The sequence below is a fragment of the Montipora capricornis genome, chromosome 14, assembly GCF_036669925.1.
Source record: "Montipora capricornis isolate CH-2021 chromosome 14, ASM3666992v2, whole genome shotgun sequence".
Lineage (NCBI taxonomy): Eukaryota > Metazoa > Cnidaria > Anthozoa > Scleractinia > Acroporidae > Montipora > Montipora capricornis.
In genome coordinates, this window is record NC_090896.1 from 40363384 (window position 1) to 40380883 (window position 17500).

The 17500-nt window shown below is 39.7% G+C and overlaps 3 pseudogenes; 2 read left to right on the top strand and 1 right to left on the bottom strand.

Moving 5' to 3' along the window:
• Positions 1 to 7386: 7386 nt before the first annotated feature.
• LOC138031972 (uncharacterized) lies at positions 7387 to 9882 on the bottom strand (annotated as a pseudogene).
• Positions 9883 to 10191: 309 nt separating this feature from the next.
• On the top strand, positions 10192 to 11964 carry LOC138031973 (uncharacterized; annotated as a pseudogene).
• Positions 11965 to 14628: 2664 nt separating this feature from the next.
• The window catches only part of LOC138032775 (uncharacterized), a 40091-nt pseudogene continuing 37219 nt past the window's right edge, over positions 14629 to 17500 (top strand).

Here is a 17500-nt window from a genome sequence, read left to right on the forward strand (position 1 = left end):
AACGAAAACGTCACAAATGTGCAATTTAGTAGGCAAAAACAATAGCTTTGCACGCCCTGCACGTGCGTTTTTCACTTTTGTCCATTTCTTTGCCGTCGTCAGCAAAACAACAACAGGGACCTTAAGATCTACGACGACGACGTCGACGAAAACGTCAACTCAAAATAGAACTTTGCTGTAGTAAAAGTCTTTCGCGATTATTCCATCACGTTCTCTTCGTACAATGTGGGCGAAGTATCCTAAAAATAAATTGGTAAGAGCGGTTTCAGACTGAAAATAGAAAATGAAAGATTCTCTGTTGCATGCTCACGTTGTCGTCAAAACCTCAAATTTAGTGATTTCACGTCGTCGTCTCGCAGAGAACTGCAAAAATATGAGCTAAGATCCGTGCTGCACGTGCAGCACGATTATTTATGCTCTTTTAACCAATGCTATCATTGTTTTCTGGCGTTTTCGTCGACGTCGTCGTCGTAGATCTTAAGCTCCCTAACGTGAAATAGTAAAATTTTAGGTTTTAAGGAGAACGTCAGCACTTGACGCTAAAGTTTCATTTTCTCCCCTAAATTAAGCGCCGTTCCGACCAATGTCATTTTTGAGGAACTACCACACCCTTGTCATATGAAAAGGGCTGACATGTTTACAAAGTGATTACAATGACGCGAATTTATATTTTGAGATGACGTTCTCGGTGCCGTCGCCGTCGTCGTTGCTTAAGTTCCCTAATATAAGAGGTTGTCGGCACGATTGTAAACGGACATTCACAGACAAAACCTTAAAATTACAGAACATTCGGCGCATCAGTAAAATATTCCTTGCAAGCACTGCCTTGAGGTAGAGAATATTTTCGCGTTTCAAGCGATTTCTTTGAGTCAGTAGATCCTGAGATATCGATTTTTTTTAGAACGGATTTTTACAAGCGGTATCATTCCATGGAAGATCCATAACAATAGGTGTGAAAGCGTACCAATTTCACGCTAAAGAATATTTTGTTAACAATATTTTTTTCCCGTATGATCGAGTTAGAATTAAAATGGAACGCAGTCAAGTAAATAACAACAGCAATTTTACTACAATATAGTACTTATCAAATATTTAGAAGCACAAAAAACCTATGAAACCTATTTACAAAACCTGATTGAAACCTATATATTATCTCAGTGAAATCAATTTATCCTATTTACAGAGAAGTTCTAGTTCGCACGAGCTGGTCCGTTAAGCCGTGAACAAGTCTTCAGTAGTTGGGCGGCAGTCTTTTCGTTGTTCTCATACTTTTCCCAGCTTGCGAATAGCTTAGCCTGGATATTCCTAGTGACACTACGTTGAATTCGTTTAAGTTTATTGTCTGATACAAGCCTGATTGTCACGGCTGTAAGTTTTGCCTCCCTATCAAGCAACTCAATTAATAAATACAACGGCAAACCGCATTGTCCCCCCGCTCGGCGACTGAGTGCGTTATGCCAACCTTCTAGATCATTATTAGTTCGGATCGGCTGTTTGTAGACGCACCAGTTTCTCGGAGTAAACACCTGGCTTTCGATCCACTGCCGCCTGACATATTCGACGAGACTCCTCAGCTGCTCTGTTTGGGCCTGGGCCTCGAGGCGGACGAACATCGGCAAGATCTCTAGGTACGGAAGGAATGGTAGGGCCATTATCTTTCTGATGTACCGGTACACCGCATCGTCACCAGAGTAAGCCGTCTGAAGGCCAAGCTCTTGTACCTTAAAGTAAAACAAAATCAAAATTAAAAAAGGTACACAAAAAAGTATAAACAACAATTAAAATGCAATACACACCTTCCTCCAGACTGCTTGTGTCCAGTGAAAAACGCATCCTTGGATTTTAACTGTTGGTAGGACTGCTCGGAGAGCCGACCACAGCGCCTTCTCGAAGTCCACGGTGACTTGCCTGGCCGGCCTCGGGCATCAGTTGGATTAGCTTCTGGAGCACCTAGAAATATTGTAGTATATATCATATCCTGAGATTTACACACTTGAAAGCCGATACCAGTTTTGTAAATGTTTGTAGAAAGTCAATATGCTAATAATGAATTTCGCAGAGAGTTGTTTAAGAGAAATAAGAGAAATTAGAAAAATAAGTTATCTTCTCTAAAAATAAAGTGAGCATACCTTTTTATATGGTATATTTCCAAGGAGAGATTTTTCTCTCTTAAAGCATCCCACCCAAGTTACATAAACATAAGTGCATGTACTTACCATTGAGGGGTCACTCATCAACGAGTCCATATCTTCCTCCATTCCGCTACTCTCGAAGTATGGTGTCTCCATGCACACCTGGCAACTCCAGTCGATTCCCTCTTCAGACCGTACAGCGGCGCGGTACTGGGCTCGGGATATTCCAGTATCGCAGGTACGATGTTGCCAACGGTAGCAGCCGTCACATTGAAGGCCTTCCTGGCGCGGGCGAACCGCGAAGTTACACACGTTGCAGATGTTCATGATGTAACGCTAGAATTGTATTCAGTTGCTCTAAAGCTCGAATGAAGATTCTGTATCTTTTTGGGCCTTTTATACTTACGGCATCGGATCAGAAAGGTAAGTGGAGATAAAATTCGCAGATCTGATTGGTTAACCGGAAACATCCATATTCGAATAAGCTCACATAGGCGACGCTAATCAGAGTCAATTGTTTGACTTGTGACTGGGAAAGACTGGTTAATGTTGCACACACGTGCTAAAGAAATTTTTTACACGTAGAGAACTGCCGTCGCACGCGCAGGGAAAATAATTCCAGGCGAGAGAATGAAATAAATGACAACACAGGAAAAGACTGGTTAACATTGCACACACGCGCTGAAGACTTTTTTTTTTACTCGTAGAGAACTGCCGTCGCACGTGCAGGAAAATAATTCCAGGCGAGGGAATGAAATAAATGACAACACACACAAGTTAAAACTTTTATTTAGACGTTGGCGAATTGACTAGTAGGACGTTGGCCAAGCGACTTAGGACGTTGGCTAAACGACCTTAGACGTTGGCGAACGGGTCGTTGGCGAAACGACCGGATACCATGTTTCCTTAACAAAAAATCGCTAATTCAAGTACAGATTCAACTACAGATTCAAGTCCTTTCAAATCTTTGCGCCACAAGGAACAAACGAAAAAATACAAGCACTGAAGAACAAACTGCTCAAGAATGCACGACTCCTTTTGAAACAGCAGAACAGGATCCTTGAGTGAGTCACTAAAAAAGTGCTGCATGCTATCTACGTGTTTGCAGAACGATCGCAAGTTGTAATCATTGAAAAAAAACTCCACTCCAGATCTGATAGACGATGATCGTGCAAGACTCGCCAAGCACGTGGAACCCCCAACAGGATTATTCGGTGTTTGGCACAGCAGATGAACGAAAAATTGTTCCCCTCACTATTAAGTTCCAACCCGATAAGACCAATCTTGCCCAAATACAACAACAATTTCGAATTCGGCAGCAGGCAAGCTTATCACAAGCCATCGAAGTTGGCATAAAGCAGCATAGCGCTTCACCTGAAGTTCGATCATGGTGGGCACAAACAAGGGGTGAAAGAACTTCCTGAGGTCAGACGACCAAATGTGATTGACCCATGCAACACTCGTTAGAGCGGCTCAGTTATCGGACATCAAAGTGCTGAACAAACCAAGGGATTTCGTCATAAAAATGTTCACTCAGCATCGGCTTCTTCTTCTTCTACTGAATAAAGTTCAAAAGCGATCCTGGTTGTTAATCACATGCTAGCCCAATCCATAAACTGGATAAAGAGGATTGGCAAAAAAGAAGCGACGGTCAAGAGAGTCACAAGGGAAGGCTGAGCGAATGTCCACAGATCTAACCAATCAGAATGTAAACAATTGGCGTGACATCGGATAGCACAGTTTTTCCCGCTCGCTGAATTCTGATTGGTCAGTTTAAATTTCAGTAGCTCTCGCCGTATGCAAGGATTGCGTGACGCAAACCGGCGATGGTAGCCTCCCACGCACGCACCCACGCACGTTGTTTGTAACTTAGAGTAACATCTCTGGAGGATATCTGGTAAGACTACAGACTCTTTATAATTTTACATACAAATCGAATAGACTCAGCAGATACCGAGAAAGGTTTTCGTGAAAGTAAAGTGAGAATTTCCGACTGCCGGGCGTCTAGTATTTTGAAAACCGTACCCGTGAGTCGAGATTCTAAATAATATGCTTTAATGCAAGCGCGGAGAATTTATCCACAACATTACGAAACCTTTATTTAGAATCGCTTGGCATTTCTGAACAAACACTAAATACTCTGGTGAGGTTTCGTTGGTAATTTCTGTGGATATTCATCGGGAGTTGACTTAGTGTGTAAGAACTTGAATATTTTCGAAGTGTCAAAAACATTGAGATTTTACTCTATGCCCAAGCTCAACAGTCGCTTCTGCTTTTAACCCAAGGCAATATTTATAATCGCTTGAGATTTCTAAACAAATATCTTATGTTCTCAGAGGAATTAAGCTAGCTATTTGGAGAAAATTGGTCAAAATTTCTGACTGCCGGGTATCTAGTTTTTTGAAAGCACTTCCCGGCTGCCGGGTATCTAGACATGTCGTTTTAATTCGAATGGCTGGTTTATTTCGATGAAATTAAATATCCATGTTGGGTTTGGAATTAGAAAGTCACCCACGACATCTTCCGAACGACAGTCACCAACTTTTGGACAAACTCAAACTCCTTCTCTGGATGACATTAATTCAGCTTTTATTGGTAGGATTCATCTTTTACGCGAGATAATCAGGGACATCCCGCAAAAACTGTGTAGAAAAACCGTGGAGTATATTTTTGAAAACGAAGCCTAACCTCATTCCCAGGGTCTTCTCGGCTTTCAATATGGCGGCGAGTCGGGAGAAGGGAGAAGACCAGTAGATCACATGATCAAATTTGTCCATCTATGCATTTTTTTCAAAATGGTGGCAAGGAATAAGGTGAGAGATGCCAAGAAACAAAATGGAGTATGAAAGGGGAACCCAAAGCTGTAAAATTTGATGTTGGAAACCGAAAATACGGATGGATGAAAGCGCGAGCAACGAGAATGCTGTAAATCTTGCTTTTCTTTTCATTTCATGTTATTTTAAAACGAGAAGCTCCGAAAAGCTTACACTGGGTTGCCTGTGGTTCGCGTTACACAAAGAACTGCAGCATTCCAGTTAATTTTTTCAAGTGGGGCGTCATTAAGACCATTTGAGGGGTCACCCACATGTCGCGCTAGCAGAGGCCCTTTGGCTCACATGTTTAATTATTGTGTAATGTCCTGTCCCATTTTAAGGTCTTTTAGTCTTTTAAGCTTTCATAATAAATTCAGTTTAAAGATAACAAAACACGCTCTTGAGTAAAATTCACTCGTTTCTTCTTTAAATAAATAGTCGGCAAAAAACTAACTGCAAATTGCTCTGACGGACGTTTTCCAGCATGTCTAGCAGTTGGACTAAGCAAACGTTTATTGCACATACAAGAAAGGACTAAAGGTGTTGTTTCCGCTTCATAATGTGACGGTCTAATCTGATGCCAGGTCAAAACATTGTTTGATTTTGCGTTTGCACCAGAAAAAGGCAAGCCAAGAGACAGATGAAGAAAAAAAATAACATAGTGTTTATATTTAACTATGAATCGAATACTCATTGAAAGATCTTAAAAACACGAACATTTTTGCAGTCTCTAACGTTTTGTCAAAAGGAAGAAATTGATCACATTCAAGCAACCGTAAAGGTGCACGTGATCACCCTCTGTCAACTGAATGAACTACGGGAAAGAATGTTTCAGAGTAGGACAACGTACGTTTTAGCGAAGAAACTTCCGTCGTTAGTTAATTTTGTTGTAATATTTAACTGAATATTTAGATTTCTTCTGTCGGGTCAGGAAGCCTTCTTTGTCGGGTTCCTGAGAAACGCATCTATTTTGACTTCAGGGTGAACTATTTACACAATCGAGAGGTTGAGTAGTAGCCTGCGAACGCAGACGTATTTCCGGCGGTCGTTTCTCTCCCCCGAAAAGTAGCTACTTTTCGTAATTGAAAATCTAAACATCTATGAGATACAAAAACAGACTTGCGAATTACCGCAAATCACAATGCTGACAAGCACAAAAGCGAAGAAATGGTTAAGTAAATATGAAGTTTGTTACTATCTGAATGTATTTGGGTCAGAGTATTAAAAAAGGGATATATTGTCACGCAAATTATGTAATTTCATGACACTCAAAATTCGCAAGAAGCGCGAGTTTCATGTGCACAATCTTCGCACTAGCAAGTCGCAGCAATAAAATTGGATTAACCAGGAAGTTAAAAGAATATTGCTGGCTTCCCAAATAAATTTCATCTTGCACTACAATGATAAAATCACTTGTCAGAGAAATAAAACTCCTTTCTCGTGTATCACATTTCAACGCACGTATGCAAATTCAACGCGATTCCCGGGAAAAATACATAGTAATAGCAGAAATATTATTTCTCGTCAAGTGTTGCATCTTTTATGTTCAAATAACAGCTAAAAATAAAGATTTTTTAACGATCTATCCGTCGGCTTCCTGGGAGCATACTCTCTAGAGAGTAAAGGAACTTCCGACGTTAAATAAGGTGTACCTTTACCTTTACCTGGATATTTTTTTCATAATTTAATATTATCTGTCAAAATTTGCAAAACAGTCAAATCATAAAAATAGCACCGCACGGGACAAATTTAGTCGCATTACCTCTTCGTCGAATTCTAATGCTTAACACAGGAATTTTTAGTTATCGTGAAAATCTTTCTATATTTGTTAGCAATCATCCTTTCAAATTTCAGAGAAAGCGACCGGTCTGCGAATATTTTACGAGTTTCTTTCAATGGGATGTCAAAAGGCGAAGTGGATGTTATTTGCATAATCGGGCAAGTTGCGCGTGTGACCCGTTATAAATCTTTTTTCACAAAATGTTCCCGAATCGTCAAGTATCACCAGAGAAGAAACGAAAATCATTCTACAATCATTCTAAAAGCATGAAGGCATGCGGTCTGAAGAGTGCCGTCCAAGGTTGTGGACGGCGGTTGGATCACAGTGAGTTTCGACCCAAATCTCGACCCCAGAGCTCTCCTCTTGGTCGATCCAGGCTCTGGTGAAAAGAATGATTTCGACTCATGGCAGAGGTCTTTTTTCCCGTGGACAACGCAAAAAGAAAAATATACCTCAGCTAGCAGGGAATTGTTTAATAAATCGTTGTAAACAAAGCGGTTTCGAGTATAAGCCCCGGTTAACAGTTTTTAAACTGTTGATACGAATTTGCCTGATGAAGGGCTAGTTGACGCTTAAAACGTCAGCTTTTTCACAGTGTTTATTCACTTCCGTGCCACCGACGCAGCACCACAGTTTCTTTCGAAACTAACCCTTTCATTTGTCTTATTACCGAATAATACTCGATTCCAACAACTCAATAACGCTGAAATTAAAGGCATTAAAATCAGCATTTTATTGCGTCTTTCAAATTGGCGATGTTTTCATTTCCGTGCAGCTGCTTAATTAATTAAGTTGTTAACGTTCGGCCTTTCGCAACTGATGACTTGACTGCTTCGATACTTTCGGTAGGCATGTTCAATAAAAGAGATCGGCTCTTTTTTGCGTAGCTTCGTAAATTTTAAACAAGACAGGGGCACCCAACGTCAATTTTCGGAAAATATCTGTTCGGAAGACGATTTGAGATGTAGAATTTTCGGAACATTTGTTGTAAAATTTGTTGTTTGCCTGCCTGTCCTAGGATTTTCGAACATCTAAAAAATGGTATTAATTGCCCATTTTTAACGGATTTTTTACCCTAAAAAGGTCACCTAGAATTTTCAGGAGACTTGTTTCTGGCTGAAATTTTCGAAAAGGTAAGTTTTGATCCCTATAATTTTCGGATCACTAGACTTTCAGCTAGGAAATCCGAACAGATGAAAAATTTTTAGGGGATAAAAATATGCCTATATCTACCGTTTAAATACTAAAATACGTTTAACGATGCTATGTCTAAGTGGTTTTGAACTATGTTCTCGTTGGGTGCCCCTGACAAGAGAAGTTGATATTTACTAAAATGTACCCCTGCTAACAATGTGCGTAATTTGGAATAGGTCAGAGGTGATTATTATAGAGAATGAAATCCTTCGCAAAGCCTTTGCATCAAATGACAAGAAAATCCTGATTATCATGACAATCGTCCTCGCTATCTTTGCGGGTAGTCAACGAAAACAATCGTTTTGTCTTCCTGCAGACGACCGCGCATCCTACAAGCGCAAATGAACACATCGGTACAATGGAGATCAATGCAGGGTACGGTCGGTCATTTTCCACTTGGCTCAGAAGTGCAATAGCGGTGGAATAACTTGCAACAACTCCAAGGAGGCATCTGGATGACTTGAAGAACCACATTGCAAAGTTAGCTACGATGGCTCCGGTTATAATGTCGCCTGTGCCGAGAAAAACGTGGGACTCGTTCTCCCCGAAACGAACGGTAAATACCGATGGCAGCTCCCACGCACTATTCATTTCAAATAGCTGACACAGTAAATTTCTGCATTCGCCTACGCTTAAGAACTGAGGGGTTTGGTTCATTCGCGCAAGAAGGCAGACGTCATAGATGAGGGCTGTCCACAAAAAAAATCTGTAAGAAGGCAAAGTTTCGGAATTGTACGTGACTGGCCAGAAAAGCAAACATCGCGATAATTAAGTTGTTGATAATCCATCGAAAATGTGTTTGAACTGACAACAACCACACAGCTCCGAAGAGAATACCGAGCAGGTATCCGATCTTAAACGGAATCCACTCGGCAATCGCGATTACGATAAAGGTCACCACTGCAATATGTTGCAAAGCGATCATCACAGAAGGGTAAAATTGGAGAACCACAACGGGCAGGCCCATAGCAGCGAAATATAAAAAGTTCAAGAATAGGTACTGTATAAGTTTGAGTTCTCTTCTCGTTTCCTGGAGTCTTGTCGATTGGTATTCTTGGTTATCAGCTTTTGTTCGTTCAAGCGTCGATTGTCCTTTCCGCCGCATTTTTTCACCGTAAATAGCACTGAGAAAGACCAGGGCCCGGTTGTTCGAAAGCCGATTAACTTAATCCAGTATTAGCGTGAACTTTTGTTTCATGTTTTTAACTTTTTGGTGAAACTTTCTTTTGCTTATTTTTGTTTTCGAGTATTGACTTCTTCTAAAGTAAAGTTTTGCAAAAGATCAGCGTTGAACAGCATTTAGGAGTAGAGAAATAAAGTCCTCGGTTAATTTTTAATCTGGAAATATCCTGCAAAGGTTGGTCAAGACAACGTGAACATAGGCGTTGTTGCTTGCAATATTTCAATATTTCTATTTTAAAGTTTTTCATGGTGTGGTCACGATCTATTTTGATCCAACGTAGAGCAAGTTTTGATCGTACACGGTTTTTGCAGTGGTTTAATCCTTAAAAAGTTTTAATCTGGGATTAGCGTTAATCGGCTTTTGAACAACCGGGCCCAGAGCGCTAACCGAAGCATCCATGATCCAGAAATTGTGAAGGAACATTTGGAGAGAAAAGATTTCCAATTCACCTCTATAGCTCGTATTAAAAGTTTGACGGAACTTTCCTTGATTTGAAACGATCTTTTGACAGAAATATAAGCACCTGTTATGACGTCACAACATGAAAAACTGTGATCGCAACGTTAAAGTGTTAAATAACTTATTAATGACAATGAGGTTTTTTGTTGAGATTACCTGCAGGTTCAGAAATTAAGGATGGCAAGTGACGCGATATATATTATAGTATATTGTTTTTTTAAACTGACGTTTCAAGTCTTTCAGGTAACATCAGTGGTGGAACGAACCTTCGTGAAAAGAGTAAATACATGATTGAACGCCACTAGCATATATTCCTTTCATGCGACAAGCTAATATACGGAGCCGTGTTTTGCGTCTAACCAGCGAAAGCAAAACAGACGTTATTACACTTGCAAGTCGTCTAAGTGGCCTCTTCAGTCTTCAGGTGTATGAGACTTGTAAGAAACGAAACAGCCAATAGGTTTAGATGAGGAACTTTTTTCAGTCAAGAAGTGCAAGTCAGTGATGGGTTCCTCTGTATCATATACACACCAACATACACCTTTGTTATGTTTCCGCGGGGCAACGCATCTACGACTACAACATTCTGCTTATACAGAGGAGCTCGACGACCTGCAACGTTCCGTGTACATGCATGATGTTTTTGGAGTAGTTAATGCTGGCTTGGTATGACACTACATATTTCTAACTATCGCACTACAACTGGTACTCCACGAAAGAAATAGTCAAAATCCTTGGCAAAGTCTATTTAAAGTCTATTTAAAAAAAAAAGGTGCCAAACTTTAAGTTCGCTTCAATTGGCTTAAACTCAAGCTTTCACGGTGGGCATTTTTGTATGGACTTTATGAGATGGCAAGCCATAATTAAAGAAAAGAGTTGAGAGACAACGGAAGCAATGTTACAAAAATACTATCCAGCATTTGCAAAAGACAGTTTTATTGTGAAATATCACCACACATTGAATAATGTGCATAGGTCCTGGGGCCAGTTTCTCGAAAGACCTGATAAATGTTTGGCTCCGTAAAGCCACCTGGGAAACTACCACTCGCTTGCCAAGTTCGGTTCAAAACCGATTGACATTAACCCTTTCACTGCCACAAATGCCCATTGACACTGTCAGATTTTACTCTGTCTAACACCAGACGATTTTACTTTTTAATGGAGAAGCCCTCGGCGGTGAAAGGATTAACCTTAATCCGCAGTTAATATCAACCCTTTGTCTCCCAGAAATGATCAGCATGTAAATTCTCCTCAGAATTTCAATGAATTTTCAGTCCAACAGATATTGAGAAGGAGGTGTAATCTTGATATGACACCAAATTCTCATGAAAGAAATGATATGTGAAATGAATCACATATTGAACTGGTCCATTTCAAATATTGTTTCGTTCGTTGGTTCATTCATCACGAGAACATTTGAACCCACAAATGAACAGCTCCCAGCATCAGTGACTTAATAGCTCAATTGGTTAGAGCGTTGCACCGGCATCGAGAGATCACGGGTTCAAAACTCGTTGAGGTCCTGAATTTTTCAGGCTTCTCAACGTAGTTGGTAAAATTGCGTTCTCAACTGCGAGGATCACAGCTTCTCTTGAAAGAAATCTATGGTACTAGTTAGGAGAATGCTCGTTTTGGTCTGGGGAAAAAAAGGGTTAAATACCAACCAAGGGTTGAATTTTGCCCGTCGGAAAAACCTTAAGATTGTAATTTTGTGCTAAAGGAAAGCAAAAGTCAAAGTCAACATTTTGATCAGAAAACTAAAGTAAATACCCTACAAGCAGTTGGTTTACCCTAAGCTTCTCTAGTTTCTTTGAGTGAGCCGCCGTTCGGCGCCAAGGACGAATAAATTAAATTTGAACCGGTAAAACGAGTTAGTAAACTTGGTTTTTTTCCACTTGCGCATGCGTTCAGCTACGTAACTGCTGCGTTTGGGTGAGCCTGCTATTTAGTGAAATAGGACGCAGTAATGTCGAAGCGACGTCGAAGTGATGTTAAATGCATCACGTGGAGCGTGACGTACTTTGCACATGTTCAATGAAAAAGCTAACGGTTGCTAGCTGTGGTTTCTCTCTCGGGAAGAATATAGGAGAAACCAAATGCCCGCAGTGTAAAAATCAAAATGATTGTTAAAATTGCTGACTCAAAGCCTCTCCAGTCTTAAGATACAATGCTAATTGTGACAACCGAAAAGTTTCGGATTTTTCGAGAAACCGGCCTCGAGAACTCACCAATCGGGTGAATCAAGTTCTCTCGATCCAGGAAACTCCTCAAATGTTGTCAGCGTTCAGATACCCTTAGACTTACGAAACGTTAAGAGTTCAATTTCCTTACAAGTGGAAGGACTGGTTTCTAGTTTACTTTTGGTTACGTCATGTTGCACACTTTCGTTATCTTAAAATTTAGTCGTAAACAAAAGGCATCATCTCGAGGCTCCGGGGAACAAATATAAGGATTTGTATTAGTTTTTTTCCCCAGAGTCTCAAGATGGTGCTTTTTGTTTAGGACTGAATTTTAATATATCGAAAGTGGGCTATTACCAAGAAGAGCTTCAGATCAGACGCTGTCAGCTTTCTTAGGGTGACAAAATTGATTTTCAGTTTTATAATTGACTAATCAGAGTAAAGCCGCTGTTACACGTTGAAACTTTTAGCTGAAACTTGTGTGCAACGGCGTTGCGAGAAAAGTTCCACACGAAAAGTAGAACCGCTTTCTACTTCTGCAACGGTCGCAACGATCGCAGTGGTGACAAACACAAGAGTTTCACTGTGTAACACCACTTTGTGAAACTGGTCTCGCACGCTCTTGTCACGCTACGCTGCGTAAGCCAATCAGAAACCGGCTGAGGCGTTGTAAACAACATTTCGAGACCAGTTTCAACGGGTGCTTCCCATTATGCCAAACCGACCGGTCAGAGATAAGTGGGAATACCGAAGGAAAATGGAACGACATTTTCCGATTAAACCGGGCCAACCAATAGGAATGGCTCTTGCCACTTTTTATTCCTTTTCCGAATTCCCTAATTAGGGCAAAGAACCGGTTTGTCAAAAATGGAAAGGCGAATTTCGGTCGGAATATTCCAACCGAAATAAGTGAACCACCTCCAGAGGTGATCCCGAATATTCCGGTCGGAAGAAACCGAAACGGACCTTTCCATTTCACCCAACGTTTCCGAACGATTTTCGATCTTTCATGTTACACGGTGCAACACCCGCTGACACTTTTTGCAGGGCAGTTGCACATGAGTTTCAGCTAAAAAGTTTCAACGTGTAACAGCGGCTTAATGCACGTTTTGAGGAACACGAATTTTTTTTTTCTGTGTCAGCAAAAATAACGAATCGAAAGCAAGTCTAGAGGAATATTTGAATAAGCCCTCTGTGATTCACATATTTTTCAAAGTTGCATGACGTTGTGTCGGGTATGATTTTGCTCTCTGGGAATCAAAACTGATTATATTGAATGAAAATCCTGCCAGCCGTTTTGTGCTCACGAGATTGACAACAGCTCTTACTGATGCTATTCTTTACACGAAGGGTTTTTTTGAGGGATAATGGAACACGGACAATTTGTACACTTTTGGAAGTGCAATCGGGGAAAAAAGGAGCACTATTGCGAGATAACTTTTAAAGGAAACGAAAAACCCTTCTAATCCTCCACCAGCTCCAAGATCCTTCCTTATTTTATCGGCCAAATAGGGCCCCCAGACTGTTAGAATATATATAATCTACACTTCCCGAGTCGAACTTTGCGTAAGACGTGCCAATTCTAGTAGCGTCATCCGAGGGATTAGAAGATTATGAGCTTAAATTAAGTGAAAAAAAAGGGAATGAAATACTCACGTTATTGCACAATCCATCTTTTTTACGTGCTTACGAATTTATAATCGCAAGTAACAGATTAAACGAGGAAATATGTTAAATGTTACTTAGAAATGGTTTAGTTAAGCTATCATCGTCTGACCATGCGGTTCTGGATACGTATACATGTAAATGTTCAACTGACCTTCCTTTAGACAATAAAAACATTTTTTTAGTGTTATTAGCAACATCGACTCTGAAATATCAATAAATGTATAAACGTCAAGCCTCTCTTATTAACCTGATACAGAGGCAAAATTTTATTTTAGGAAGTTCAGGTCTAAACACATAATATCGTTTGGCATGCATGCTTCACGAGAACGACAGCATAAGATTCTGAATAAGACCTTGCAGCAAAACTTTAGTGTAAAACAAAACTTAACTAGCATAAATTAAATCCCCTGACCTCAGTTCTTAGTCGTATGTTTTGATTTCTTTTATCTTACACGTATTTGGTTGAAGGAAAGAAAATCATGAACTCTTTATTGAGAGAATCATACATGCATCAAGCCGAAATCATCTCAAAGATTTCCATCTTTATTTAAGGGCTTTTCTCTTTGAAAAAAGCAAATAACCCCTCAACAGACGAGATATCTAGCACTAGCCGAAGGTATTTACTTTACATTATGGGGTATTTAGTTGACCCTGGTGCAAAGCTGTTGCCATGTACTTTTCAGTGTCCTCATGAACTAAAAAGTACTGGGTTTTCTATTTTCCTACATAGTCATATCCACAATGATTTTGGCCAACATACATGGTATTTTAACATTCCGTTTCAAAGTTTACAAAAGCCTTATTTTATTTATTAATTTTTATTTTATTTTTAGTGATGCCCTTTTCTCGTTCTTAGAGCTAAACGCGCCGACTTTCAGTCACCCAATTCAGAAGCGCTCAAAATATATATTGTTTCAACTCGTATGTTATCGGTTCTTACTGGCGCAAAAACCTACATGTTTTGCATAAAAAGAAACATGTTTAGCATCAATTATGTTTGATGATATTTTCGTTTTGTTCTTTTATTTTCTTTTATTATTACTGTTTGAGTGAGTGTGCCCTTTCTGTTTTACATGTCGCCCTTTGGCAAAACTTAGAATTGACAACTAAGTGTCAAGCTAAATACGATCTTACCAGAGAAAAATAAAGACAGCCAACAGGAAAATGTATATTTCCACTTGTTATTGGATACGCCAAATTCTGAACCTAAGTTAAAAAATAAAGTTTAGCATTTCATAGAAAAAGCAATATATCAAAGTGGTGCTCATTCGAGGAGGTGGACACCATGGACCGCATTACAGGAAGTTTCCTGTTTTGGCTGAGCGTTTGCTTCTTGATAATTCATAGCGCCCAAGGTAACTATGATTTCCTTATTTTAACCAGCCCGGTGAAATAGAGCAGTTGGCTTATTTGGTAAGTCTTTTTGGTGGAAGATACATGAAATTCATGATACGGTATATTCAAACAGGAATGTGTTACGATTTTCCGAGAAAATGATCATTAAACTTTAGGGAACAACTTCAGCAGTTCAGGTCCCTTCCAAAACTAAATTATTTTTTCAATTTTTTCGTAACTCTTTTTAGCTAATTCTGTGCAACGTCTATGAATGGAAGGGAAATTACAGTTTAAAGTTGACTGTAGAGCTTGCTGGGGGTAATCTAACCCTGTAAAACACTTTGCACGAATGCTAAAAACACTTTAACACCACATAGTCAAATGAGAACTTTGATGTTCGTAATTTGGAAACTCAAAAACACGCATTCTGTAATTTTTGCTCAATTTAAGGTCTGTGACTTGCTGTTTTGTATATCTATATTTATGGTAGTTCTTTTAGGATATCGTGGTTGCAAGTTGCATCACGAAAATCCCCATACACTTTAAAAAATATAACTTCCTTAGTTGCAAAATTGTTTCTCTCTATTTTTGTTATATTATTGGGCAATGGCGTTCTTCAACGATGGCAACTCCCGCTCCTTAGCGAACTTAGGTTTGAGAGAAAGATCGTGCTTTTTTAAAGTTGTGCTCTCAGTTTACAGGACTTTATTAATATGAAATTATGAATTAACCTGCACTTCGCAAATGTCATGAAAGGATATATTCCTTCCGCTGAACACAAATTCATGGGTTTTGGACAGCCACGCCCCTTTTCACAAACAGCAGGCCTTGAGTTTCTTAGAAGACACCAATTGATAGTTATAACTAAGCATAATTCTGTCAATCAGTTCGAAAGCTGTTAGGAATTCGCCTCGACAATTTCTTTAGCATCTTCTTATGTCTTCGTTTTAAAATCGCTGTTTTGCCGTCGTCTTCCATATACGACCTACACTTAACATGCATGCACAGCTGTCTTCTAAGTGGACCGGACTTCATGGACATAAAATATTGAATTAACACACTTGGCAAATGTCATGGAAGGACATATTCCCTCCGCAGAACACAAATTCATTGCGTTTCAGACAGTCACACCCCTTTTCACAAACAGCGCTAGCACGCCTTGAGTTTCTTAGTGTTGTTCGGTGTTCGAAAGCTGTTAGCGTCAATTAATTTGCTAGCCAGTTGGATGTTTCAATTAAATAGTATCCAAATCCATATCAGACTCGTTATATACTCTCATTTAGCTTGTCTTTAAATTCTACGTTCATAATGTAATTTGCCTCGACAAGTTCTCTTAAGTACTATTGTTGTTAAATAGGGTGGGGTTGGAAAGCGTATATGATTGTCAGCTCGAGCATTGGCCAGTCGTAGTTGTTATGCCCATGTGATGAAGATGAGACGGATTTCATTAATGCATAAAGAAAACATTTTCTAAGTTTGCCTTAAGGCATTCCGCGAATTTCCGTGATCCACCAGATTGGCAACGAACCAGAAGTTCTTTAGCACCTTCTTATGTGTTCGTCTTGAAATCGCTGTTTTGCTGGCGTCTTCCAAATACGACCGACAATTGACACTCATGGGCTAACATAAATTGATGCACAGTTGTCTTCTAAGTTTACCAGATTTCATGGACATAAAATATTGAATTAACACACTTGGAAGATGTCATAGAAGGACATATTCCCTCCGCCGAACACAAATTCATTGGGTTTCAGACAGTCACACCCCTTTTCGCAAACAGCACAACTTGAGATTCTTAGAAAACACCAAATGACAGTTAGAACTAAGAATAATTCTGTCAAATAGAAAAAAAAAAAGAGAAAATGGTGTCCGAAAGCTATTAGGGTCAATTAATTTGCTTGCCATTAGGATTTTTCAATTAAATAGTATTATACCCACACTTAGCTTGCCTTTAAATTCTACGCTCATAATGTAATTTGCCTCGACAAGTTCTCTGAAGTACTATTGTTGTTAAATTGGGTGGGGTTGGAAAGCGCATGATTGTCAGCTCGAGCATTGGCCAGTTGTTGTTGTTATCTCCATGTGATGAAGCTGACAGGGATTTCATTAATGCACAAAGAAAACATTTTTTTAACTTTGCCTTAACGGAATTCCGCGAATTTCCGTGATCCACCCGGATTGGCAACGAACCAGAAGTTCTTTAGCACCTTCTTATGTGTTCGTCTTGAAATCGCTGTTTTGCTGGCGTCTTCCAAATACGACCTACAATTGACACTCATGGGCTAACATAAATTAATGCACAGTTGTCTTCTAAGTTTGCCAGATTTCATGGACATAAAATATTGAATTAACACACTTAGCAGATGTCATAGAAGGACATATTCCCTCCGCAGAACACAAATTCATTGGGTTTCAGACAGTCACACCCCTTTTCACAAACAGCACAACTTGAGTTTCATAGAAAACACCAATTGATAGTTATAACTAAGCATAAATCTATCAAAATGGAAAAAAATGTGTTCGAAAGCTGCTAGGGTCAATTAATTTGCTAGCCAGAAGGATCTTTCAATTAAATAGTATCCAAATCGCTTTTTTCGTCTGGACCGCCTGGATTCTTCAGGTGTTTATCAGACACAGTTGCTTCCATTATCCAGATAAGTGTGGGGATCACTTCTTCCTTGCGTCCAAAACAAAGCCTAGTGAGGTAAAGTGGGGAATTTATTGGAGAGTTGGCAATTCCTTTTTCGTTTGTATCT